Source organism: Lagenorhynchus albirostris, chromosome 3 (genome assembly GCF_949774975.1).
Source record: "Lagenorhynchus albirostris chromosome 3, mLagAlb1.1, whole genome shotgun sequence".
Classification (NCBI taxonomy): Eukaryota; Metazoa; Chordata; class Mammalia; order Artiodactyla; family Delphinidae; genus Lagenorhynchus; species Lagenorhynchus albirostris.
Genome location: NC_083097.1, coordinates 53,368,787 through 53,395,638, shown reverse-complemented (window position 1 = coordinate 53,395,638; position 26,852 = coordinate 53,368,787). Strand labels below are relative to the sequence as shown.

Genomic DNA, 26,852 nt, shown 5'->3' with positions numbered 1-26,852 from the left:
CAAAACCAGACAAGGATGTCACAAAGAAAGAAAACTACAGGCCAATATCACTGATGAACATAGATGCAAAAATCCTCAACAAAATACTAGCAAACAGAATCCAACAGCACATTAAAAGGATCATACACCATGATCAAGTGGGGTTTATTCCAGGAATGCAAGGATTCTTCAATATACGCAAATCTATCAATGTGATAAACCATATTAACAAATTGAAGGAGAAAAACCATATGATCATCTCAATAGATGCAGAGAAAGCTTTTGACAAAATTCAACACCCATTTATGATAAAAACCCTGCAGAAAGTAGGCATAGAGGGAACTTTCCTCAACATAATAAAGGCCATATATGACAAGCCCACAGCAAACATCATCCTCAATGGTGAAAAACTGAAAGCATTTCCACTAAGATCAGGAACAAGACAAGGTTGTCCACTCTCACCACTATTATTCAACATTGTTTTGGAAGTTTTAGCCACAGCAATCAGAGAAGAAAAGGAAATAAAAGGAATCCAAATTGGAAAAGAAGAAGTAAAGCTGTCACTGTTTGCAGATGACATGATCCTATACATAGAGAACCCTAAAGATGCTACCAGAAAACTACTAGAGCTAATCAATGAATTTGGTAAAGTGGCAGGATACAAAATTAATGCACAGAAATCTCTGGCATTCCTATATACTAATGATGAAAAATCTGAAAGTGAAATCAAGAAAACACTCCCATTTACCATTGCAACAAAAAGAATAAAATATCTAGGAATAAACCTACCTAAGGAGACAAAAGACCTGTATGCAGAAAATTATAAGACACTGATGAAAGAAATTAAAGATGATATAAATAGATGGAGAGATATACCATGTTCTTGGATTGGAAGAATCAACATTGTGAAAATGACTCTACTACCCAAAGCAATCTATAGATTCAATGCAATCCCTATCAAACTACCACTGGCATTTTTCACAGAACTAGAACAAAAAATTTCACAATTTGTATGGAAACACAAAAGACCCCGAATAGCCAAAGCAATCTTGAGAACGAAAGAAGGAACTGGAGGAATCAGGCTCCCTGACTTCAGACTATACTACAAAGCTACAGTCATCAAGACGGTATGGTACTGGCACAAAAACAGAAAGATAGATCAATGGAACAGGATACAAAGCCCAGAGATAAACCCATGCACATATGGACACCTTATCTTTGATAAAGGTGGCAGTAATGTACAATGGAGAAAGGACAGCCTCTTCAATAAGTGGTGCTGGGAAAACTGGACAGGTACATGTAAAAGTATGAGATTAGATCACTCCCTAACACCATACACAAAAATAAGCTCAAAATGGATTAAAGACCTAAATGTAAGGCCAGAAACTATCAAACTCTTAGAGGAAAACATAGGCAGAACACTCTATGACATAAATCAAAGCAAGATCCTTTCTGACCCACCTCCTAGAGAAATGGAAATAAAAACAAAAATAAACAAATGGGACCTAATGAAACTTCAAAGCTTTTGCACAGCAAAGGAAACCATAAACAAGACCAAAAGACAACCCTCAGAATGGGAGGAAATATTTGCAAATGAAGCAACCGACAAAGGATTAATCTCCAAAATTTACAAGCAGCTCATGCAGCTCAATAACAAGAAAACAAACAACCCAATCCAAAAATGGGCAGAAGACCTAAATAGACATTTCTCCAAAGAAGATATACAGACTGCCAACAAACACATGAAAGAATGCTCAACATCATTAATCATTAGAGAAATGCAAATCAAAACTACAATGAGATATCATCTCACACCAGTCAGAATGGCCATCATCAAAAAATCTAGAAACAATAAATGCTGGAGAGGGTGTGGAGAAAAGGGAACACTCTTGCACTGCTGGTGGGAATGTGAATTGGTTCAGCCACTATGGAGAACAGTATGGAGGTTCCTTAAAAAACTACAAATAGAACTACCATATGACCCAACAATCCCACTACTGGGCATATACCCTGAGAAAACCAAAATTCAAAAAGAGTCATGTACCAAAATGTTCATTGCAGCTCTATTTACAATAGCCCGGAGATGGAAACAACCTAAGTGCCCGTCATCGGACGAATGGATAAAGAAGATGTGGCACATATATACAATGGAATATTACACAGCCATAAAAAGAAACGAAATTGAGCTATTTGTAATGAGGTGGATAGACCTAGAGTCTGTCATACAGAGTGAAGTAAGTCAGAAAGAAAAAGACAAATACCGTATGCTAACACATATATATGGAATTTAAGAAAAAAATGTCATGAAGAACCTAGGGGTAAAGCAGGAATAAAGACGCAGACCTCTTAGAGAACGGACTTGAGGTTATGGGGAGGGGGAAGGGTGAGCTGTGACAGGGCGAGAGAGAGTCATGGGCATATACACACTAACAAACGTAGTAAGGTAGATAGCTAGTGGGAAGCAGCCGCATGGCACAGGGATATTGGCTCGGTGCTTTGTGACAGCCTGGAGGGGTGGGATGGGGAGGGTGGGAGGGAGGGAGACGCAACAGGGAAGACATATGGGAACATATGTTTATGTATGACTGATTCACTTTGTTATAAAGCAGAAACTAACACACCATTGTAAAGCAATTATACCCCAATAAAGATGTTAAAAAAAAAAAAAAAAAAACAATAGCCAGGACATGGAAGCAACCTAAGTGTCCATCGACAGATGAATGGTTAAAGAAGATGTGGCACATATATACAATGGGATATTACTCAGCCATAAAAAGGAACAAAACTGAGTTATTTGTAATGAAGTGTATGGACCTAGAGTCTGTCATACAGAGTGAAGTAAGTCAGAAAGAGGAAAACAAATACCATATGCCAACGTTCATATATGGAATCTAAAAAAATGGCACTGATGAACCTAGGAAAAGGGCAGCAATAAAGACGCAGATGTAGACAAAGGACGTGAGGACACAGGTGGGGAAGGGGAAGCTGGGACAAAGTGGGAGAGTAGTATTGACATATATACGCTACCAAATGTAAAACAGATAGCTAGTGGGAAGCAGCCGCATAGCACAGGGAGATCAGCTCGGTGCTTTGTGACCACCTAGAGGGGTGGGATAGGGAGGGTGGGAGAGAGATGCAAGAGGGAGGGCATATGGGGATATATGTATACATATCACTGACTCACTTTGTTGTATAGCAGAAACTAACACAGCATTGTAAAGCAGTTATACTCCAATAAAGATATTTTTTAAATTATTATAGTGTATACACATATTTGGAGCCTTTAATCAATAAGTTTTTCTACAAATGGCTGAGATCATCTTCAGATTGTCATTTAAGACCTGTCCATGAAGGGGGCAGAGGTGGGGTGGGATATGATTCAGTACTTTAAATAATCTACTTTTAAGACATTTTAAAACACTACGGAATTGAATTATAGTGACTTCAAATATTTTTCATTTAATTACAGTCTTTTAAATTTACTGAAAAAATCCTCATCAAATTTACCATTTCAAATTTATGTTTAAATGTGCAAAAATATACACATTTTATTAACACAGGCTTTTCTCTTCTCTTTCTTTCCCTATTGCTATCTATTATCTATCTATATACATGCATGTGTGTGTGTGTGGGGGGTGTGTGTGTGTGTGTGTGTGTGTGTGTGTGTTTCTCGTTTCTACCAGGAAAATGTAGAGAAAATTTTAATGCTGATCTCCAAACACTAATATAACTGAGATATCTGGTAATTAATATTACAAACAACTTAGTAAAGAGACAGATAAGTGTGGTAGAAAGAGCTTAGGCACTGGAGAAAAGCATGAATTTAACCTGCTCCTTTCTCATTATACGGACTTGGAAAAGAATAATAATCCTTATCTCATAAGGTTTTTTATGGGAGAAAAGGATTAGTGTACATAAAGTATCTAGCACAGTATTAAATATGCTGTTTTAAGCTGCCTTGTATACCTCTGGGAATTAGGTATAAATCATTAAAGTCCATGATAACTTAACTCTCTCTTTTTATAAGTTAATAAGCATTTATTAATTAACTGTATTATCTTCAATAATGAAATCACGCTTTCAAGCCTTATCTGGAAATGTGTGATAACCAGGACCCCTGCAAGTGGACAGTTTAATCAAAGTCAGGTAAGGTTTACTTAGCAATAGGAGGAGTTGTGTGTTTAATGGAGGCTCAATTAGAAGGTATACATTCTGCCAAAGGAACAGAGAGGAGATTGTGCATGAGGAGCACATGAGTGAGAAAGGAAGAACAGAAAAAAGCTGGAGACAAGAGAACTCAAATCCATCAACTGAAACAGAAACTCTGGAGTCCCTGTGGAGTGACAGCGTGATCTAGTGGAATGCTCACAGGCTTGGCAATCAGCGGGTTCCAAATTCCTGATCAGCCACGGGTAGCTGGGTGACCTTGGGCAAGGCATGTGACCTTTCTGAACCTCCACCTCATCGTGGCAAAACAGGTAAGATATTCCCTACCTGGCATGGAAGATTAGAGGTGATCTACATAGAACGCACGACACAATGCCTGTCCACAGAGACATCTAATTAATAACTCATTATTACCTCCTAGGTATCATCTGCTATTGTCATCGCCTAATGCCAGTGCTAAGCAGATCCGTAACATAACAAACTAAAACTAGTCAACTATCCAGCTAAAATAAGAGCAGACACTGATGAGCTAGAAAACAAACAACAGACAACAAACAAAAAATCTTTTTGTAGCACGAGCAAGATCAACCAAGAAAAAAAATAGAAGGAATAATAATAGTATGAAAAACATATATTTTGATGTGCCTACAAGGAATGAGGTTTTAGAAGACCTGGTAGCTAAATATCAAGAAACCAGAGTTCACCAGCTATACCTTATCACCTTCAGTAAATGCAGCCATGTTCCAGTGCAGAGTTGCCCAGGTAGAACCAGAAAGGAAGAAAGTTTGGCTAACGAACTAGAATTGCAGACGTCAGATCAAGAAATTCAGTATGTACCTGATGCAATATCACTGGATGACACCCCTTCTGTGGAGAAGATTAACATGCTGATTTGGGAAGTGGGATTCTGGCCCTTGGAAGGAGGAGGTGGAGTCAGGGAGGTTTTCTTTCTCCCAGAGTTCCCCGACGATGGCTTACAGTACAACAGTGATCAACAGTAGAAGGACAGTGCTTAGAGGCTGACCGCTCCAAAAAGACAAGGGAAATAGGTAAAATCACAACAACGGGGACCCACAACATTCCTTAAGAATTTCCTGCAAAATTTCAGTTCCTGCAGGGGCCAAAGAGTGGGATCATTTTAGGAAAGACACATCCTGCTCGTGGGTCCTGGATGCTAGATCCTGAACAGCAGCAGCGGCATCCCAAAACACATAGGAAAACAAAGAAGCAAAAACCATAAGCTCCAGAATCATTTAAAGTAGTAACACCATATCCTAAGTCCTATAAAATAAGAATAACTATATTGTATGCACTGATTATACAAGGCCTCCCTGTGTTCTCTAAACAGCTCTACTGTGTAGCCTAAAAACGTATATTTTAGTTACAAGGAGCTTTAAACATGTAACTGACAATAATTGTCTTCCTGGAATTCAGAAGAGTCTTTGAGGCAATGCTACAAATGGCCTAGCTCTCCTAACAAAACTAAACAAGTACAAACTCCAACCCAAGAAGTCTGTGCTGCTGCCTTCTTATTCTCATCACATGCGTTAAATTAATTAAACAAGGAGGGCATTAGACCAAGGTGACTCAAATGCTCTAATGCAGCTCTAATGCTTGGCACCTACGTAAGCAAACCAAAATCTAAGCCTGTAAAGGCCTCAGGGTTAAGAAATCGAAACCTAAGTAGAACCAATCACAGACAGCCGACTAGGCTTTCCTGAATGTGGCAACGGCTTAAGCTACAGCCAATCATATAATCTCCTTGCTTTGCTTCTAAGTCTTCTCTATGAGAGTCCTGCCTCTAGCCCCTAACTACCGCTGGTTTGTCTCTGCCTGATTAGAATCCATATTTGCTCAGGGAAATGCTTAAACATTTTAATATGCATCAGTTTATCTTTCAGCACACTGAAACTCAGTCCTAACTACCATCCTGGCTTATTGTCATGTTCTCTGACATTTAAAAGAGATCACCCACCTCACCCCCACTCTCACCCCGCCACAGTTTAAAATAAGGGAAGTAAGACTCAGGGAGGTTGAGGGACGGTCACAATCATAATGACGCTAGTGTTTACCCCTCCGTGAATGCTAACCAAATCATTTTAATGACACCTAACTATTATATCCACGTAGGCTGCCAGTCCTCAGGACATATGAGTGACTAGTGTAACTCAGTTATGACTGATAGAAAAACTAAAATGAAAATTAAGGTGAGGTATCATGTTCAGTCACATGAGAAATCTATTATTTTGAAGGTTGCCACAAATGCACTGCAATTCGGATGTTCATATCAGACCAAAGACAATTTGGAGTGTTCTTAGTCACGTGAAGCTTATAGTGGCAGTCAGTCCTCCAAGCAATTCACACATCGCAGAAATGCATTTTTAATCATAATTTTATAGGGCTGTATTTTTAAAAGCAACTTTAAAGATATTTCATTGAAAGGAATATGTCACTAAAATGACTAAAATTCTGAAATCCAATCACAGCTTCCTTCACTTCCTCTCCTTCCCCACTCCCTCCAAGCCACCATCAGTCCACACTCAATTCTGACCCCACTTGCCTGACATAAGCCTGCAAGAACCATCACTGCAACACCCTGCTGGCCTCCTGAGAAAAGCATTCTGGTCTCTCCCTTTGTCTCTCGGCCACAAATCTGCAAGTCCCTCCCTAAGTCTTGGTGGTCCTTTTGTTTGCCTTGAATAGACCTACTTTCACATCCACTATAATACCAGCAGCAAACTGATTCCATATTGCAGCCTAAATCCTACCCACATCCACAAGAAGGACTGGGCCATCCAAGCACCCATTACAGATACCAATTTATCAGGAAGGTGCACTAAGCCAACACAGGAATGTCGGCAACTTGTTGCCAGTGAACTCAGCTGTCCACATGAAACTTTTCACATAACTGGCCAGACATAAGCCCACTCCTGGCTCCCACCAACATATATATTAAAGCATCCTGCAAGGCACAGCCTTTTCTCTACGGTGTGCTTTAGCAAGTTAGATGGTTTGCCCACAGAGTCACAGATCTTGAGATCAGCTGATAGAACAGCTGAGGCCGGCACCAAGGGACCAATGACATGCTGAAACTGCAGGATGCAGACTGTAGTATTTATCAGTAACAAGTGGTTCACATTATTATCTCAGTTTGAAGCACTGACCTAAGACTTCCATGAAGTTGTCTGGTTCAGAAATAAAAAAAGAAACTCAAAAAAAAAAGACAGAGAGAGAGAACTAAAGAAAAATGAGATCTGTTTTGCTATCATGTAAGTCAGAAAAAGAAACTTTTAAATACATATTGAACTACACTTTACTACTATTCAACAATTCATGTATTCAATACATGAATAGTACACTTCCCCTATACTTAGTAAATAGGAGTACTCATCACTACAGAAAATGTGATGTGTGAGACAATTTCAACTAAGTGTAAATGTTATGCTACATCTGGGTCTGTAATAAACCCCAATTTCTAAATATAAACATAGGCATGCACTTTTTAAAGAGAAAATCAGCTTCTCTTAGTTATAAGAAAATGACTACTAGATAAATATTTAAGGAATACCACTTCAAGACTGCCAAACTATTGCCCTGCCCCGAGAATTACCCCACCGCCCCATAACATGCTGGTCTGGCCCTGACCTCAGCCCCATTTTATTAGCCCACCCACACATAACATGAATCCCGGCTCTTCTCCTGCAATCCCTCTTCTCCCCCGCAAAGTTATCCCCCTTGTTATTTCTGTCTGTGGCTTCTATTTCAAAGGCAGAGAGGTTCCTGTTCTTTCCAATCTTGCTTCTTACTCAGTTCCCACACATAATTTTGGTTTTATCAATCCCTTCCTCCCCCACCTCTTTAGTCTCCTCCTCTTTACTTCAATCCTTCCTCTTGGGTAACACCAAAGGGAGCACGAGGCTCCGTTACCCTAACACACTCATTCTTCTCCTCCCTGCTGCCCTGACTAACCATCCGTTCTCTTCTGCACGTCATCTCCAAACTTTCAAAGGAGCATTCTACTTGAAAGAGTAAGTGACCTCTATTTCCTCACCAGTTCCACATGCCTTAACCAAGTGCAAACACACTGACATCAGAACTGCAACAAGGAGGCTGGGGGCAGCTGTGGCAACCTGGAGGGGTCAATCCCCCCCCAACCTCTCACACTCCCTCCACTACACCGCCGACACAGGGCCTCCAGCCAACATCCAACCCAAGAGGAATGAGGGCTAGGGGTGGTTTGAAATTTGGGATTTTTATGTGAAATCTAACAATTTCTAAATATTAGTTATTAATCTGATTTTTTTAAACACTGAGGATGAAATGAATTACCTTCTTATGGTTGGATTCAGCCTACAGCCCTGAAATTTGCAAACTATGCTTTAAATCTAAAAACAGTTTCAAAAGTCATCAGTGACCACTTAGCTGCCATAACCAATAGCCTTTCTCACCTCATTTTTCTCACCTTTCCGTGTGTGGTGGGGGGGGGCGTTTTATCACCAACTCCTGTGTTAAACTGCCGTAGCCAAGATTCTGTGACTCCATTCCTTCCTTATTGTTCTGTCGTCACCTCTTTCCTTAACTTGTCTTGCTTGATCATTTTCTTTTTTCTCTTTCAAAAACCCCTAATTGCAAAATCATCTAATATCTGGGATTCAACTATTCCCACTACAGAGCTCACTCTCCCCGAAAAACTCCAGCTTCTCCCCCAAGCTCCAGTCTCAAACTTCTGTGTATAGGGTACAAGAACCCCCAAAATACCCCCTAATTCTCTTCCTTAGCACTGTTGCCACCAAATCCACTTATTCTATCCCTTTCCTTCTAGCCAACCAGCCTCAAAACTCCACCAACTGCTCCGTCACTCCTGACACCCAATCAGTCATCACTTCTCTTCTGCGCCCTTTGCAAAATCTGTCATGACTGTCTCCACCTTTTCTTTCTTCTTCCTTGACTCTCATTAGCTCTCAGCTGGAGGACTAATCCCAGAGCCTATAAATCCACCTCCCCGGCCCAGGTCCTTCATCTCTTCACCTCCACCCTGATGCAAAATTCATCTTCCTGAAGGACTCAAGTCCTGGCACTCTTGTGCTCAGAACAATTAAACTGGTCCCTGTTGCTTACCCAGAATGGAACTCATCATCCTACCTGATATTTTCAGACTGCTCCTCCTGCATTTCTTTCAAACCCCGTGCATTTCAACCAAACTCACTCACCTGTTTTGCAAACACACCTCACCTTCTTTACATAAGCCACTCTCCTGCATGAAATATCGTCCCTTCCTTCTACCAAAATCCTAAGTGGCAAGCAAAGTCCTTTTTATAAATGTTCGGACTGCCTCCTGACTAATGTAATCCTATTCTCTGAAACCCCATAACTCTGGATCTATTCCTCTGGTGGACTTAACACAGCGAAGCCTCCATTAAGAGCTCATGATTCGTGTGTTATCTCTGTAAGATGATGGGTTCCTTGGAGTGGCAAGTTTGGGGCCCCATTTGTCTTGGACCACTCACAATGCTAGCAGTGACTTCCATCTCCATATTTGAGGACCAGATGACTGGGCCAGTTTCCTGACTGCCTGCAACAGTAATAATAATCACAGTATAGGTTTTCACAGGCTGGGGTGGAGCCTAGCAGAATGACAGAGTTGAGGACCGCCTGTCTTTGAGGCAAGTTTGGGATTAGAATGATATATAGTGGCATAGTGGGCCAGTTACAGGTGCAATCTCATATTTCTTACTTTAGCTTGACATTGGTTCCTGTCAAGTGAACTTTAACTGCTATTTCCAATTTTCCTTCCAGTTTGAGATTAGAGCTGGTATTTAGTCACCAAGATAGCAAGCTCCTCTGTGGCAAACTAGATCTCCTCAAAGATCCCCCCTCCATCCTGTCCCCTGGTTCTCTATCCATTGTATTACCTTGGACTTGTCCTTCTCCAGGATTCAGCCCACAGCGCCTGACCCACAAAGTTGCCTTGGACTACAGGGTTTTCATTTCATTCTCCTAAAAAAATAAATGTAACATTTTTTATTGAAACATCCCACATGGCTAAAAGAATTCAAACAGAACAAAAGTGTACTATATGAAAAATCTCCCTCCCACACCATAGTTCCCCAGTTGAGGAGTCTCTCAGTCTCCTAAGGACAACTGCTAAACCATTTCTTTGGGTACCCTTCCAGAAGTTTTCCCTCACCTGCAAATATATATAACATATAATCACTTTTGTATAGGAACAAAAGAACACAACGCACACTAGTGTGCTACTTGGTTTTTGTTCTTAACAATATTCAGCAATTGTAAATATTCAGTAACTTGTAAATCTAAGTTAATACACAGAAAGCCCTTGGAAGAATACCTGGCCCACAGACAATGCTCAATGACCCTTCACATGGAACCTAGCAGAGGACATTCCAAGATTCTAAAGTTCATACCTATTAGACCCTAGGAGCACACAAAAAAACACTGCAGTTCTCCTGCACGAGAGCTCAGAGGTGCTTCTTTCCACTCACATTCCAGAGACAGGCTCCTGCAGACTTGGCTGTCACCTCTCACACTGCCACCAGAGTTCGTCCTCTCAACCAAGACACACCTCCCTTCCTCTCATCCCACCAAGCTAAACAATCCATGCAAGAATAAAGGCCTCATAATGGGTGTTGCTGCAACCCCTTTCAGAAAACTGAGGAAAAGCCGCTTGTTGCCCTTTAATTTGATTACATGGCAACGAAAGATAAATTCACCCGTATACTATGCGCTGTGTGAAATCAGCACCCCCGGTTTTGCCCAAGCTGGCTCAGCCCCGCACCCCGTCACGGTGACATGGAGAGTCTCCGGCCTTCGGCTCCTGTCCCAAACCTCTCCTACCAAGCCCTCTGATTAGAGGAGAGCTCCCAGGAGGTGTAAATTAAGAAGTTAACCAGACCAGGGCACAGCTGCGGGTTGGAGCACCCTTGGGAGACCACCAGAGAAGTCTTTGCTCCCCTCGAAAGCAGTTTTCAGTTTAAAGCTCTGAAAAACTTCTCCCCACCCTCCCATCCCTACCATTTTCGCCATTTTCAGTTCTCCCCCCCCATCCCTGCCATTTTTGCCATTTTCAGTCCTCCCTCCCCCGCGGAGGCCTGCAGGACTTCCCGTTGTTCGGTTCACACACCTGAGGAGCCTCTCACTTCCGCTGCTGCTTACAGCCAGCCTACCCAGCATGCGCCGCGGCAGACCGGGCACCACTCCCCCTGGGGGTGGGGGGTGGGGGCTGGGGGAAGGGCAGGGCTAGAGCGTTTGGCTCTTGAGGTTTTTGGGGTGTCTGTAGAATTTGGGAGAGCTTGCATTTAGTGAGAAGCTGGTGACCACTGCTCCTGAACAACGAGTTGAAAGTCCTTTTTTTTTTTTTTTTTTTGCGGTACGCCAGCCTCTCACCGCCGTGGCCTCTCCCGTTGCGGAGCACAGGCTCCGGACGCGCAGGCCCAGCGGCCATGGCCCACAGGCCCAGCCGCTCCGCGGCATGTGGGATCTTCCCGGACCGGGGCACGAACCCGTATACCCTGCATCGGCAGGCGGACTCTCAACCACTGCACCGCCAGGGAAGCCCGAAAATCCTTTTAAATTCCATCCCCCCTAGAGACTTTTCTTTCCAAGTACACGCGGGTTTATGGGCTGGAGGACACAATGTGCACGCACAAACGGGGTCCCCCAGCAACTGAAAGTGGGGAGAAATGCCATCAAAGTGGCACCCTGATTCTCATTAGGGGAAGAAACAGGAGCTGCTTGACCCTTTCATGTTACTTGCTGGAGGCTTATGTAGGGTGAGAGACGGGGTCAAAACAGGCCAGCTGTAGACAACTGTTTTGCCACTGACTTTGCAGACATTTCCCAAAGCCCTGTAGCACCCGATACCCGTACCGGCATAACTGCACACACACAGGGAGAGGGAGCCTTCTTTCATAACAGCTGCAGCTTCTTAACGGAATGGCCTTTCCACTGAACCTGTCATAGAGACTAGCCCAAAGCCCCTGTCAACAAGAATATTAAAAATTCAGGAAGAAGTTGAGTTAACAGGGCACTGTTACTTAAAGTGGTACTTGGTCAGGCCACCCCGGCCAACAGAGATCCAGGGACTACTGAATGACCTCAAGTGTTTTGGAGCAGAACGAATAAGGAGAAACTTCTGTGAGCAAGAAAAATAACCAGGTCAACCTCCTAGAGCCCTGGGTGTGAACAAAAGGCTAGGGTCAGAAGGGTACCCCAAGCAGTGTGTCAAGGCTCAGACCAACCTCGAGAGGAACATCCAGGGATGCAGTGGGATTGTGTCACGGATGGAATGTGGGCTGCAGGCTGAGCACTGTGCTGAAGGCAAAGTGACAGAGTCCCTGCGCACGGGTGTGAGAGAAGAGCGGGGCGCACGTTTAGGGGAAGGATCAGACACTCTCCAGGGGAGGACGGATGACAACTCTGAGCAGCTGTCTGCAAAGTTCAGGACTGCAGAGCCGTTCCAGTGACTTTACGGAATTAAGATGTTTGGGGCAGGAGTTCCAGACAAAACTATGAATTTAGTCTAGCTTCCAGTTGTTTCCAGACAAAAACCTGGGCGTCATTCTTGGCATCTCTCTCTCTCTCTCCCTCTCTCGCCCCCACCCCACGTCCAGTCGATCAAGGAATCCTATTGGCCCTATTTTCAAAATATATCTCAATTCCGCCCGGTTCTCAACACCTCTGCTGCTATCACCCTGGTCCAATCTATACCATCTCTCACCTCAATTACTGAAATAACTTCTCCAGGGTTCTTATTTCCACCTTTGCTCCCCTGCAGTCCACACAGCAGCCAGAGGGATACAATGAAAATGTGAGTCAGATGGTGTCCCTTCTCTGCTGGAAACCCTCCAATGGCTCCCCATCTTACTCAGAGGAAAAGCCAAATCCTTCCACTGTCTTACAAGGTCCTGCACAGACTGGCCCCATGGTCCCTTGGTCCTCATCTCCTCCTGCTCTCAGCCTCACTCCCTCACTCTGGCCGTACTGGCATCCTCATCCTCCTTGAACTGACCATGTCCACTCCTGCCTCAGGGACTTCCTCAACTATACTTCCCTCGGCCTGGGAAGCTCCTTTCCAGGATATATTCATGACTCACCCCTCAGCTCATTCATTCTTTTCTCAAATATGAAATTCTTAGGAAGATCTACCCCATCCAAAATTACAAGTGCATCCCCTTTGAACTGCTCTATTATTTTCATATCATTTATCACTTTCTAATGTGATATATAAGCACTATATATAGAATGCATTTATTATACATTGTCCTTCCTCACACTAAAATGCAAAGTTCCATGAGAGCAAGGAGTTTTATGTAGTTTGTCAGTTGGTGGATTTTTTGAGGCTACTAGAACGTCTGGCTTACAGATGGCTCTCAATACAAATAGTTTAAATGAATAAGTAAAGTAACTTAGGGTTGAAGCCATCGAATGGCCCCTTCACCAGACTAGTAGCTCCTCTATGGCAGGAAAGGTACCATCCATCTATTCATACATGTGATACATATTTATTGAGCACCTAACCTATACAAAGCACTTTGCTGGGGTCTAAAATATAATGGCGAAAAAAACATAGACGGTCCTACCTTCAAGGAGCTTACAACTTAGTGACTGGAGACAGATAACCCTGCAAATAAGGGTTATTCAACAATAACCCTGCAAATAAGGAGATAATCACAATTGACATAAGTGTTCTATTAAAATAGTCCAGGAAAGACATTCTGTTTTGAGTTAGGTTGGTAGCAGAGGAAATGGAAAGAGCTGAACTGATTCGAGATTACTTAGAAGATGGAAAATACAGGCGTTGTCAATGGATCAGATGGGGTTGGGGAGAATTTTATGACAAAGGTGAGTCCTGAATTTCTGGTTTAAGAAACTGGGTGGATTAAAGTGCCCTTTGCATGGGTTAGTGTAGGAGGCTTGATAACGGACCCTCAAAAGATATCCATGTCCTCAACTCTGGAACCTGTGAATGCTACCTTATCTGGAAAAAGAGTATTTACAGATATGATTAATTTAAGGGTCTTGAGAATGAGAGATTATTCTGGATTAACTGGATGGGCCCTAAATACAATCTTCCTTATAAGAGGGAAGCAAAGGGAGATTTAAACACACACATACAAGAAGGCAATGTGAAAATGGAACAAAAAGAGATTTAAAGATGCTGCCCTTGAAAATTGGAGTGATGTGGCCACAAGCCAAGTCTGATAATTAATTTTCTGTGTCACCTTGACTGGGCCACGGGATGTCCAGACATTTGGTCGAACATCATTCTGGTTGTGTTTGTCAGGGTGTTTCCTGATGAGATTTTGTTTGACTCAGTAGACTGAGTAAAGCAGGTTGTCCTCCCTAATGTGGGTGGGCCTCATCCAATAAATTGGAGACCTGAATAGAACAAAAAGTCTGAGAAAGAGGAAACTTCTCCTGCCTAATTGCTTGAATCAAGACAGTCCTCTTCTCCTGCCCTCAGACTGGAATTTACAGCACGGACCCTCCTGAGTCTCTAGCTTGACGACTGCAGATCTTCTCACCCTCCATAGTTACATGAGCCAGTTCCTTATAATAAAACTATACATACACACACACAAACACACACACACTACTGGTTCTGTTTTTCTGGGAAACCCTCACTAATACACCAAGAAATGTTGGCAACCACCGGAAACTGGAAGAATCAAGGAACAGATTTATCCCTGAAGCCCCCAGAGAAAGTGTAGTCCTGCTGACATCCTGATTCAGCCCAGAGGAACTAATTTTAGATTTCTGGCCTCCAGACTGGGAGTATAAGTGTGTGCTGTTTTAAGCCAATCCATTTGTAGTAATTCATTACAGAAGTCACAGGAAACTAATGCAACGGGAAGCAGTGTAAGAGGATCATCTAAGGGTAGGGGGACATCAAGATTCAGTTTGGAATATGGGATCTGAGATGCCTGTCACACACCTAATGGAGAAGCAGGCCAAAAAGGGATTTGGGTATGCAGGTAGGAGACTGATGGAACGGTCTGAGCAAGCATTATCAGCCCCACTGTCCCAGAGCCTGGAAAGCATGAGAAGTAGAGTGAAAAGGAAAGATGGCCAAGCACAATGTCCTGAGGAACTCTCAACATTGAGAGGACAGGTAGAAAGGTAGCCTGAAAAAGAAACAGGAGAACATGGGGTCTTTGAGGCCAAGAGATATGAATGTTTTTGAATGACAAGAGTGATCAATTCTGGAACAGAACCCAGTCTGGAGTAGATTGAAGATTGAATGGTTGATGGGAAAGCAGAGAGAGCCTGTGTGGGCAACTTATTCTTGAATTTTGTTTGACTTGGAACGTACATAAAAAGAGCGGATAGTTGCTATGGACAATGGATCCAGGGAGGATTTTTCATTCTTATGTTCAGATAAAAGAGTTTCAGGCATTGCGTATGACTTGGAAATGACCCAATAGAATGGAAACAAATAGAAATTCAAGTGAGGGTGAGGTTACCTGCTGAAGCCTAAGAAGGGGAGCATACAGAGATCAGGTCTCAATCCTGGCTGTAGTTTAGGTGTCCCTGAAGGCATTTTAAAAATTCCGATTCCCAGCCTGCACTCAAGACCAAAGACATCAGATTTTCTGAGTTGGGAGCCAGACATCAGTCACTGTTAAAGCTTCCCAGGTGATTCCAATGAGTGGTCCGTGGGATTCAGGGCACATCTGGAAGGAGTGGCATTGGGTCCAAGGAGAATTAGGTGCAGGTGCAAGTAAGTTTGGAGGTTTGGTGGGTGTAAGTTAGAGACTTCCCAACTTCACCTTCATATTTCCAAAATCCAAGACAAGGTCAAGTGCTAAGCATGTGCTGAGTGTATAAATGAATAAGGAGAAGACTGAGAGCTGAAGAAAAAACGACATTGTTCATACTGAGAGTGGAAAGGGGAAGATGCCTCAACTGGAAAAATGTGGGAAGAGTGTGGAAAGGGCTGTGAATTTATAGCTATACCTTCCATCCATTCATTCAATTGGCATTCATCAGACAGACACCAAACAAGGCTGTGGGGATAAAACATAAGCAAGACATTGTCCCCAACCTCACAGCTTTCACAATTCAATGGAGGAGAGGGACATACAAGGAAACAGAACATTCAAGAGCTGTAATAGAATCAAGCACAAGGGATAGTGGCAACTTAGACCTTTGTAGGGACAGAAGTCACCTCCTCCCATAAGTACTTGGCACGTGCTCTTGAGACATATTCATTGTACTCCAAGCACCTTATCATCCTGAGGAAACAGAGGAGGAAATGACAGCTCAGCTCTTATTCTGCAGGTATGACTAAAGCAGCCCTAAAACTGTAATGACATGTCAGCTGGTCAGTGCCACATGGGGTCTCTAAGCAGGAGAAAGTCTCAGCTGTCAGGCAGGGTGGTGGCAATGCTGAGGTCAACATGGGATGTTCTACATCAGGGGTCCCCAACCCCCAGGGACGAGGACCACTACCGGCCCTCAGCCTGTTAGGAACGGGGGCCTCACAGCAGGAGGTGAGTGGTGGACGAGCGAGGGAAGCTTCATCTGCCGCTCCCCATGGCTCGCATTACCTCCTGAACCATCCCTCCTCCCCCACCATTCCCCCGCCCCTGTCCATGGAAAAATGGTCTTCCATGAAACGGGTCCCTGGTCCCAAAAAGGATGGGGACCACTGTTCTACATGGTAATCTTCCAGGTGACATTCAGAAAGTGGTCACTAGGTGGCAGGGTTAACATTTGCAAAGTAGCTGCCAGTAGCAGTCACTACTAGCTGGATACTCGCTGGAAACGTTGTTTGTTTCCATCCCGAAGGGAAAGTGGAGCCAAGTCCTAGGGACATAGGATGATTGGGTAGAGTTTCTCGAATTTCACGCAGAGCTCCCTCCATATGCAATCCCTCGCTTCTAAAGCTGGACCCCTCTCTGCCTTAGGGACACGGGCCTCAGTACACACCCGGCCCTAAGAAGCAGTTGCAGAGTGGGGTTTGCAGTGGGGAGGAGGACAGGCTGCAAAGTTTTCTTCAAAACACTGGGGGAAACAAGTGGCTCTGATGGGTTTTTTCCCTTCTTCAGATTTCCCTGTCACCGTCTTTCTCCTGTTTTATCTGGTGCCAGGCTCCCTAGGTTCAAGCCCTACCTCAGCCACAGAGCCAAATGACCTTGAGCAATTTACTTAGCTTCCTTGTGTTTCTTTACCCAGAAATGACAGAGTGTAGTCATAAAGATAGTGAGTTAAAATCTCTAACTTACTTAGAACAGTACCTGACAATAAACAGTAGGCACTATGTACTAAATATTATTATTATTTTCTCAGTGAAAAAAGAAAGAACTTTTTTCTAAATTCCTTATGAAGACGGTAAATAGTTGGCACTCTAAGTTGTAATTTAAAAACATAAACAACTTCGAATCCCAATTTTTCAGATGAAAGTATAAAGAAAAAAGTGACAACACAACAAAAGGTACATCTATTCTGGAATGGTGAACCATGGTCAGGTTCTTTTCCTGGTAGAATTCTAGACTGGAAATGGGCCACCTCCTGCCAGGGAAGCATCTAACCCTCCAGGTATCCAGCTTCCCACTCCCTTCCCTACAGAAAAAACAAAGCCTGAGACCCCAGTGTCAGCAGGTGCTTTACAACCTGTCCTAGGTCTTGATTGTGGTGGTGGTTCTCTCATTCCCCATATGAGCACGAAATTCTGGCCTCACAGCCAGCAGCCTCTCCAGATACTCCAAAACTGCATTGCCCCACCAAGGCTATACACTTTTTTTTCCTGAAAAAACAAACAAACAAACAAACACAGCTTGGGATAGCTCAATTTCAACCTTGGTTATGACCTTATCAACTCATACAAAGCAAAGATTTTTGTCATTTGTTTAGTTTCTAATTGTGACTTGAATAGTGACTGTGCGTGTGTTTAAAAGCTACAAGTCAGCCTCATTTTTCACAGCAGATAGACATGTAGTTAAATTTTGAAAAATCTGGTCATAAAAACTGCACGAGATTTGGTTACAGGAATTCTACGATACAGTGTAGTCACAAACTGAGTTCTTTGATAAAATAAATGCTTGTATTTTATCAATCCTGCAATTTAAAATTTTTTAAATAAATTTATTTATTTTATTTTTGGCTGCGTTGGGTCTTCGTTGCTGCGTGCGGGCTCCCCCCCAGTTGCAGCGAGCAGGGGCCGCTCTTCGCCACAGTGCGCGGGCCTCCCATTGCAGTGGCCTCTCCCGCTGCGGAGCATGGGCTCCAGGGGTGCAGGCTTCAGCAGCTGCGGCCCGCGGGCTCCAGAGCGCAGGCCCAGCAGCTGTGGCGCACGGGCCCAGCCACTCCGCGGCATGTGGGATCCCCCCGGACCAGGACTTGAACCCGTGTCTCCCGCACTGGCAGGCGGACTCCCAACCACTGTGCCACCAGGGAAGCCCCTTAAATTTTTATGCTTGATTTGTTTAAAGCAAATTCAACTCTATTTAGAAAGTAGAAAGTTTTAGAATTTCTTCTTTCTTCTTTTTTTTTGTTTGTTTATTAATAACAGACTACAACAGGAACAGACTGTGTTCCAAAGAGGAAGACTATGCTAGAATTGAAGCTACAATCTTATAATTTTCCCATACTTAGCCACTGCTGATTGCCACTGTCTCTCCATGTAGAGACTTTTTCTCTTAACTTGATGTTAATTTATGGAGAGTCTTATCACAATATATGTTTATTCACAATACAATGGATTTTTCTCTCTCTTGTTGAAAATCCCAAGATGCCCCAGTGCTTGGCTTCCTGTTGTCTTCCCCCAAAGACTCCACATATTTGCATCTCATATGAAAAAAAAAAAAAAGGCCAAAACTGGATTGGTACCATCTCAGAGGTGAACTGCCTACTGGGTTGGTCAATGTCAGGGCTGTGGGCTATGACACACCCCAGGTGTTTAGGACTTCCCACTCCATGACTTACCTTCAACCAGGCACATCCCATCGACCAGGCTCCACTGACCACTGGGTCCCAGTCCCAGAAGTGAAGGTAGCTCAGAGCTAAGATCTCCAACCATCCCGGTTGCTGACCCAATAGGCACCTGGGCAACCCCACAAGGACTTGGAATAACTGGCACCCACAAAACAAAGTTCTAAGAGGAAAGAACAAATGCATGCTGCCTGGGCCCTCCAGAGACCAAGAAACACGATGATCCTACAGAAAACAAGTTTTGACAAGTAAGGGACAAAGGGGGGTGGGTAGGATGATGAACAGCCATTGCTAAAGGTGAGGTTCAAAAATAAAACATGAAAATCAGAAGGAAGAAATGTTAGAGAGAGACACAATTGAAGCAAGAACCAAATGCTAACCAAACAGGACGCCCTGACAAGAAAAAGATTTTCAGAAAGGAAATGCAATAGAAGTGAAATGGGAGATAGACAAGGAAAGAAACGCAGCCTATAACAAAGCCAAGGAAAAGAAAGAAGAGGCCTTTTCCTGAGCACAGAGGCCAGGGAGATTATAAGGTATGGACCAGCTCTCCAGCTACCTCCATCTGAACAGATATATTCCTACCACTGGGGTTGGTTTGGTTTGGTTTTTAAGTTAGAAACAATAGTAACTTGGTAAACACTTATAGACACAATTTTTTCATGATTATTAAATTAAAAACTCTCAAATGTCAATTGCTCCGGACTAGCAAATCTTCCCTCCAAACCCCCAAACCTTCAATATGTTCCAACTACGCAGGAGCTAAAAGAGAAGTATTAGGAGTAGGTTTTATTACTGCCATTTACGGGCATTGGGACTTCAGGAGTTTACCTGGGGCAAATAGCACCTCTGTCAGGGGGAGGTAGAGGGAGAAGAGTTTGGTTCCAGCTGTGCAAAATTCTGTGGCTTACTGGAGGGACCTTCTCTGCTTTAAAACAGACAGAAGCTGGTGTGTGAAATTCAAGCCATCTCTAGAAATGTGTTTAGAAAACGTGTTCTGACGTTGCCACGTTATAAAGGCCCTGTGTGCAGAATCTTAACCTTTTTCTTCTAATTCCTCAGCTCTTCCCCAAACCCCTTCGTCCTCCACCCAGGGATGGTTTCAAGAACTCCTGTGACTTGAGACACCCTCCGTCACAGGAGGAAGCAGCAACACTAAGCACAGATTGGGTATGCAAACCCAGTGAACCACCTTAATTATCTTCTTCGTATGCACAAAAAGTTCCTCTCATCCCTACTTAACAATCAGCAGTCGTGATGGGCTCTAATTACAACGATAAATTGGGCCTCGGACAGCCACCTCCTGCTCCATCATTAAAGGGGATATTTACCGGGGCCTTTGCAGTCAATCCATCTCCTCAGTACTGGAAAGACATCACGGCTCACAGTGGTCACCGGTTCCGAGCAGGGAAGCACTCAGTGGCCCCAGCAGGAGCTCATAGCCATGGATTCTGCACAATTAAGAAAACACATCTGCATGAAATGAGGAGTGGACCAGGGGCCTGGGGACCAAGTCAGCATGTCCTTGGCATTTACTAAGTCCAGATGTCTTTATCTTCTGGGCAGGAAGTCAGAGTCTGTCCAGATGGCATCTTGATTGCTTTCGGCTCAGCTGATTAAATTTCTAAGGCTGACATCTCTTCCAAATACCCTCTCCATTCTATGAAAATGTGGTTGTCAAATAGTGCCAGGAAGAGTCATCTGAAGATGGCAGACTGAGAGGGCCCAATTGAGAACCTGAGTGCCTGGGACATAGAGCCAGGCAAATTTCCTGCCACATGTCTGGGACTTTGGGATTCTTTCTGCTACAAGCAAGGGAATTTCTGGAGAGGCAGTGCTGAGGGGCAAGATCGTGGCTGGATCAGAGATCCAGTTAGGAGTCCTGGCTCCTCCACTTTCTGACCTGTGACCTTGTGCATATTCCTAAGCCACTCTGGCCTCAGTTTACTCACCTATAAATCTGGGATAACAAAAGGAATCACTTCAACAAGCTGTTCTGAAGATTTATGAGATCATGCACATCAAGTGCTTATAAGAGAACCAGGCACATGGTAAGGGTTCCCTGCATACATTTTATTAGTACATGTGGCCCTCTGTATCCACAGGTTCTGCATCGACAGATTCAACCAACCATGGATAGAAAATATTTGAGGAAAAAATTCTAGAAAGTTCCAAAAAGCAAAACTTGAATTTGTCACAAACTAGCAGTTATTTACACAGTATTGTATTAGGTATTATAAGTAATTTAGAGATGATTTAAAGTATAGGGGAGGATGTGTGTAGATTCTCTGCAAACACTTTGCCATTTTATATGAGACTTGAGCATCTGTGGATGTTGGTATCCATTGGGGTCCTGGAATCAATACCCCACAGACACTTGGGATGACTGAAGTCTCGTTAATTTTTGTTCCTGGCTTTACTTTGCCTTCTGAAGAGGTGCTCCTTAAAAACACAAACCTGCATGGGGGCAAGGGACCAGCCTGGTCACTTGCACATGCTTTATACTAGAAATAATAAATAATTCTTTATAGTCCTTTATGGGTTACCTTTCTTTCACAAGCACTCTTGAGAGGTAAGCAAGGCAGACGGTATTTCTCTTTTACTGAAGTTGAGGCTCTAGGAGGGTAATAACTTGTCCAAGGTCACATCGGTAGCTGTGTCTGAAGATAGAAACCCATAAAGGCTGTTGAACTCCTATCTGCTACAGATCCTACTCATACAAGGAAGTCAATGTTGCAAATGGAGCAGAGGAATGAACATGCTCCCCTCTGACCACCACCATCCCACCCCCAACAAACACTTCTGGTCATGCCAATGGGACACGCAGAGCATCACCAGGATGAAGAAAGGAGGCCATGGTGATATTTACAGAAATTGCTGCCTACCTCTGCTACTTTAGAAACTCCTTTCCTCCTATGCTTCACTCTAAAGGGCTGTGGGAACTTAATCTAATACTATGCTCACAGGAAGAAGCCTGACAAGAGACAGGATGTGGAAAATGTTTCAGAAGGCCTAAAAGTCAATGGCTTAATAATAATGTGAATAATCTCAGCTCTTAGGATGTTAGACTCACGTTAATCGTTTACATTCTTAAAGGAGAAAAGATGGCAGGGTTGGATTAGGTTATTTTAAAGCTTATTTTTAGCTTTAAAATTTTTGATGTTAATGGACCACTATTAGGACCCCTTTATTTCAGAGTGGAGAGTTTACCTGAGAATCCCAATTCCCAGTCCTGTGCCCCCATATCTCACTGCCTGTTAATATCATTAACTTAAAGCTTGAGAGAAAAGCCCTAAGGATGCTTTTAAAATTTCTGCCTTTATAAAATACACCAGGTGAAAGAGAAGTTAGTAGATGGCACTTACCATATGGTTAATTAGAAGTTAAAGCTGGGGCTTCCCTGGTGGCGCAGTGGTTGAGAGTCTGCCTGCCAATGCAGGGGACACGGGTTCGTGCCCCAGTCCGGGAAGATCCCACATGCCGCGGAGCGGCTGGGCCCGTGAGCCATGGCCGCTGAGCCTGCGCGTCCAGAGCCTGTGCTCCGCAACGGGAGAGGCCACAGCAGTGAGAGGCCCACGTACCACACACACACAAAAAAAGGAAGTTAAAGCTGGACAAATATTCCATTTTTTTAAATACATTTATTTATTTATTTTTGACTATGTTGGGTCTTCGTTGCTGTGCGCGGGCTTTCTCTAGTTGAGGCGAGCGGGGGCTACTCTTCGTTGCGGTGCACGGGCTTCTCATTGCGGTGGCTTCTCTTGTTGTGGAGCACGGGCTCTAGGTGCACGGGCTTCAGTAGTTGTGGCACTCGGGCTCAGCAGTTGTGGCTCGCGAGCTCTAGAGCGCAGGCTCAGTAGTTGTGGTGTGCGGGCTTAGTTGCTCCATGGCATGTGGGATCTTCCCAGACCAGGGCTCAAACCAGTGTCTCCTGCATTGGCAGGCAGATTCTTAACCACTGTGCCACCAGGGAAGCCCCAAATATTCTATTATGTTATGCATATTTCCAGAACCATTTATGTGTAACTGGATGACCACGGAATAGTGAAACCTAGCTTTGGGGAAATGTCCCAAATCAGAGAGATTTTAAATTGTTATAACATGGGCCCCAGGGAATGGATATTTCCAGTATTGATCATCTCAGGAAGAGGGTAAATCCTGGGGCAGGAAATGCAAGGAAGAACCCCCCCGTTTCCCTGGGTACAAAGCCAAGAAGGCTTGGACTCTGAGATGTGAAAAGGGCCGTAGTATTTTTGTGATGGAGAGGAGCTGGTGATGCCATGGGAAGACACTGTATCTGCTTTGATGGTGGTGGCAGCAGTGCCATCAATTACAGGGCAGAGAAAGAGCCGGTTCTGGAGCAGCAGGATAAAGGCTGGCATCTTGAAGCCGTCAACACAACTCAGTTTGAACTCAAGCATGACATGAGAAGAACCATGTCCCCTCTCCAGGTGGCAGAGGCCCGTTAGCATCGCTTGCTCTGTCTAGCCTGGGGACCTCACAAGAGACATCAGCTGCAAGGCAGCAGTTACACAGCACAGTAAGCAGGCTTGAGGGCTCTGTTTACGTGTGCCCACAAGGTAGCACACCCTCAGAAGTGGTGACAACTTCTGGCCTTTATGGCTCTGAACCTTGTGTCATAATAATTTGGTAAAATAAATAAACAAATATGGAGAAATATAACGATAAAGAGTAAAACTGACCGTAAAATGCATTTGAATATTCAAGTTAAAGTAGCATTTTAGATGCAGGTAGATTTAATCATCTGGAGTCAGTGGGGAAAGCAGGCGTGACCCAAAAAGCAGAACAAAAACTAAATGTACAAGAAGAAAAAAAAAAAAGGACAGTTTAATACCAACTGGTGCCCATAAGCTACAACAGATATTAAACATCTAGTTCTTTGCTAAAGTTGGATCACAAAAGCATATTTTGGTTTGCACACACTTGGAAGAAAACAAACTAGCCGTTGGGTCATTGCTAAGAAAAGGCATAAAGAGCCAGACAAGGTATCCAAGGACCTCACATCGCTCCCCAGGCTATAATCGCCTTGAAACACAGGAAAGTGAGTTCACAGGTCTCCCAGACATGAAATTGGGGGTTCTATGGAGTCACCCATGGGTGACAGCTGACACTAGGGATGAACTGCATGGAAACCTGGTGCAAAACAAGACAGAATACAGCAACAGCAAAGAATGGTTTGGGGTTTGTATGTCAATATGTAATATAAGGGTACTTGAACTTTATAAAAACTTCTGGGGTCCACAGATCTGTTGTTTTCCCACTGACATGGGTACCAGTCTGTAGAAATAAATGAGTTACCGGTACCTTTTCTCATCTTCTCCTTTCCCTCTCTGTACCTCTGCAAGACCTAGTCCTTGTAACAGGTAACAGCAGTCCATCCCTAAATGGCACTGTGAATGAATTAAGATTGCAGCAGTCATGATATGATGCCCATAGCTCCAGCCAAACCTCTCTATTTTTTATATTTGTGGAAGGGGTAAGACCACCTCCATTAGTAAAGAAAGAGCGATTGTCAACAAAGAGCCAATGTAACTCTATTTTATTGGCTCAAGCCAACGACTGTTAGATAAGTAAAATGGACATCATTGTTTTGAAATAGAATAATGGGATTTTTAATTTTTTATTTATTTATTTATTTTTTTTTTTGCGGTACGCGGGCCTCTCACTGTTGTGGCCTCTCCCGTTGCGGAGCACAGGCTCCGGACGCGCAGGCTCAGCGGCCATGGCTCACGGGCCCAGCCGCTCCGCGGCACGTGGGATCTTCCCGGACCGGGGCACGAACCCGTGTCCCCTGCATCGGCAGGCGGACTCTCAACCACTGCGCCACCAGGGAAGCCCCAATAATGGGATTTTTAGATGAAGTGCCTTATAAATAGTTCAACTATAGTTCATTTTGCAGATGAGGAAATTTCACAGCCACACACAACTAGTTAAGGGCAAAGCTAGGAACAGAATTCAACTCAGTCAGTGCCTTTCTTGGGAGATTTGGAAAATATTCAGATAAAGAGACTGTCTGGGACTACAATGCATGAACTTGTGACACAGCTGAAGGAACTAGAGATTTTTAACCTAGAAAGGGGATAGTTCAGGTACATAATAACCATTTTCAAATACCTTAAGGACTGTCAAGTAGTAAAAGGTCTTGAACTTGTCCTGCTGGCCTGAGGAAACAAGGACAATTGTGGGGAAGTTAGAGAAGACTTTAGCAGTTCACCATAATATAAAACCTTTTAAATGGTCAAAATTTGCCAAAATAATTCATTGGGAGATAGTAAGCTTTCTGTCACCTGAGGCAGTTCAGGAAAGACTGGAAGATAATGTAGTGTGTATGTTTTGTCCATGGAAATGGGTGGGGTAAGAGGTGTGGAGGAGAAAATTCAGGCACGAAAATCATTGGGATGGGGTGACCTTTAAGAGTATGTGATTCTTAACAACCTGGAACCAAATAAGGGTTTCATTCTTGCCTCCAAACTCAACAACGTATCTTCGCATCTGTTTGCAATAGTTTAAATTTTAATCTATTTCATATTTCAGGGTACTATGCCCTGAATATTTGATTTGAATGCTGTGGCAGAAGGTCACTCATATTCATTTATTTTCATTTACTCTTATACACTTGCAGTGAGTCTTTTGAACCCATTATGCAAACATATGCAAATCATATGCAGATAGTGTATCCTCAGAAAAATGACAAAATCTTATGGCCTTAACTGAGCCATCAAACCTGTGTTTAAGAGGGAAAGTAATATGCCTTTTGAATGTCTCTGGGGCAGGAGACAATTTCCTGAGAGTGATATTTACATGACGTTGGAATTGGTTACTCAGAGGAGTCTTTGCCTCACATTCTTCACATTTATGTAGGACTTTGAGGTTAAGAAAGTATTTTCACGTAAATGATCCCATTGGATCCTCATAATTACCCTGCAATGTTGGCAAAACAGGAATTGGAATTCTTGTTTTATTATTCCGATGGGAAATAGACTCAGAAAAGTCAAATGACTTGCCCAGGTTTGCTCTGTTGGTAAATGATGGGTCTGAGGCTTCAAAGTAGATCTCTTTTCAGTCCAAGAACTCTTCCATGACACTGTGAGGCGTGTCTTCTTCAAAGCACGGTGGTTGCCATCAGTCTGGGTTTGCTTGGACGGCGTTTCGCCAAAAGCATCTTTGAAGGTGTTTTGTTGATGAGGATGGCGTTTTAAGGGTGACCAGAAAAGTCTAATTATTTGTAGTAGCCCTAGCACAGTGCCAACTACATAGTTTCTCTAACCACCCCCTGCTTTTTCGCACCTGCTTTGAAATCTCCAGATGAAGAACTTGCTTCACACCGTACACTCTTCAGCTTTTTCAGGAGGCAAAATCCTTTCTTAAACTATCAGGAGTAATAGCACAGTCTCTGCAGTGAGACTGTCTGGATCTGAAGCCCTAATCTACCACCTTCTACTTGTGTGGTCTTGGAGAGGTCATTTATTCCTCTAAGCATCAGTTTCTACATCTATAAAATGGGGGAAATAATAGCACCTCTTTGATAGAGTATATGATAAGGAGATATCTATAAAACAAAAGAAAACCTACTTAGACACATAATATGTGCTCAATAAATGGTAGCTACTCTAATTATCATATTAGTAGTTGTAACACAGTAGTGGTAGTAGTATTATTCTCTCAAGGTATTGTGAACTCTGATGCTAAGAATTGGCTCTTGGAAATGGAATGGGAGGACAGTAACACCAAAT

The 26,852-nt window shown here is 43.4% G+C and overlaps 1 long non-coding RNA gene across 1 annotated transcript in view; it reads right to left on the bottom strand.

Annotated features, from left to right (window-relative positions):
• The window catches only part of LOC132518094 (uncharacterized), a 479,628-nt gene extending 468,574 nt beyond the window's left edge, over positions 1-11,054 (bottom strand). Inside the window, exons 1-2 of the long non-coding RNA XR_009539861.1 lie at positions 10,572-11,054; positions 10,059-10,143 (exon numbers count right to left, since the gene is read on the bottom strand). This is a non-coding gene — a long non-coding RNA (uncharacterized LOC132518094). The remainder of the gene's footprint in view (positions 1-10,058; positions 10,144-10,571) is intronic.
• Positions 11,055-26,852: the final 15,798 nt, after the last annotated feature.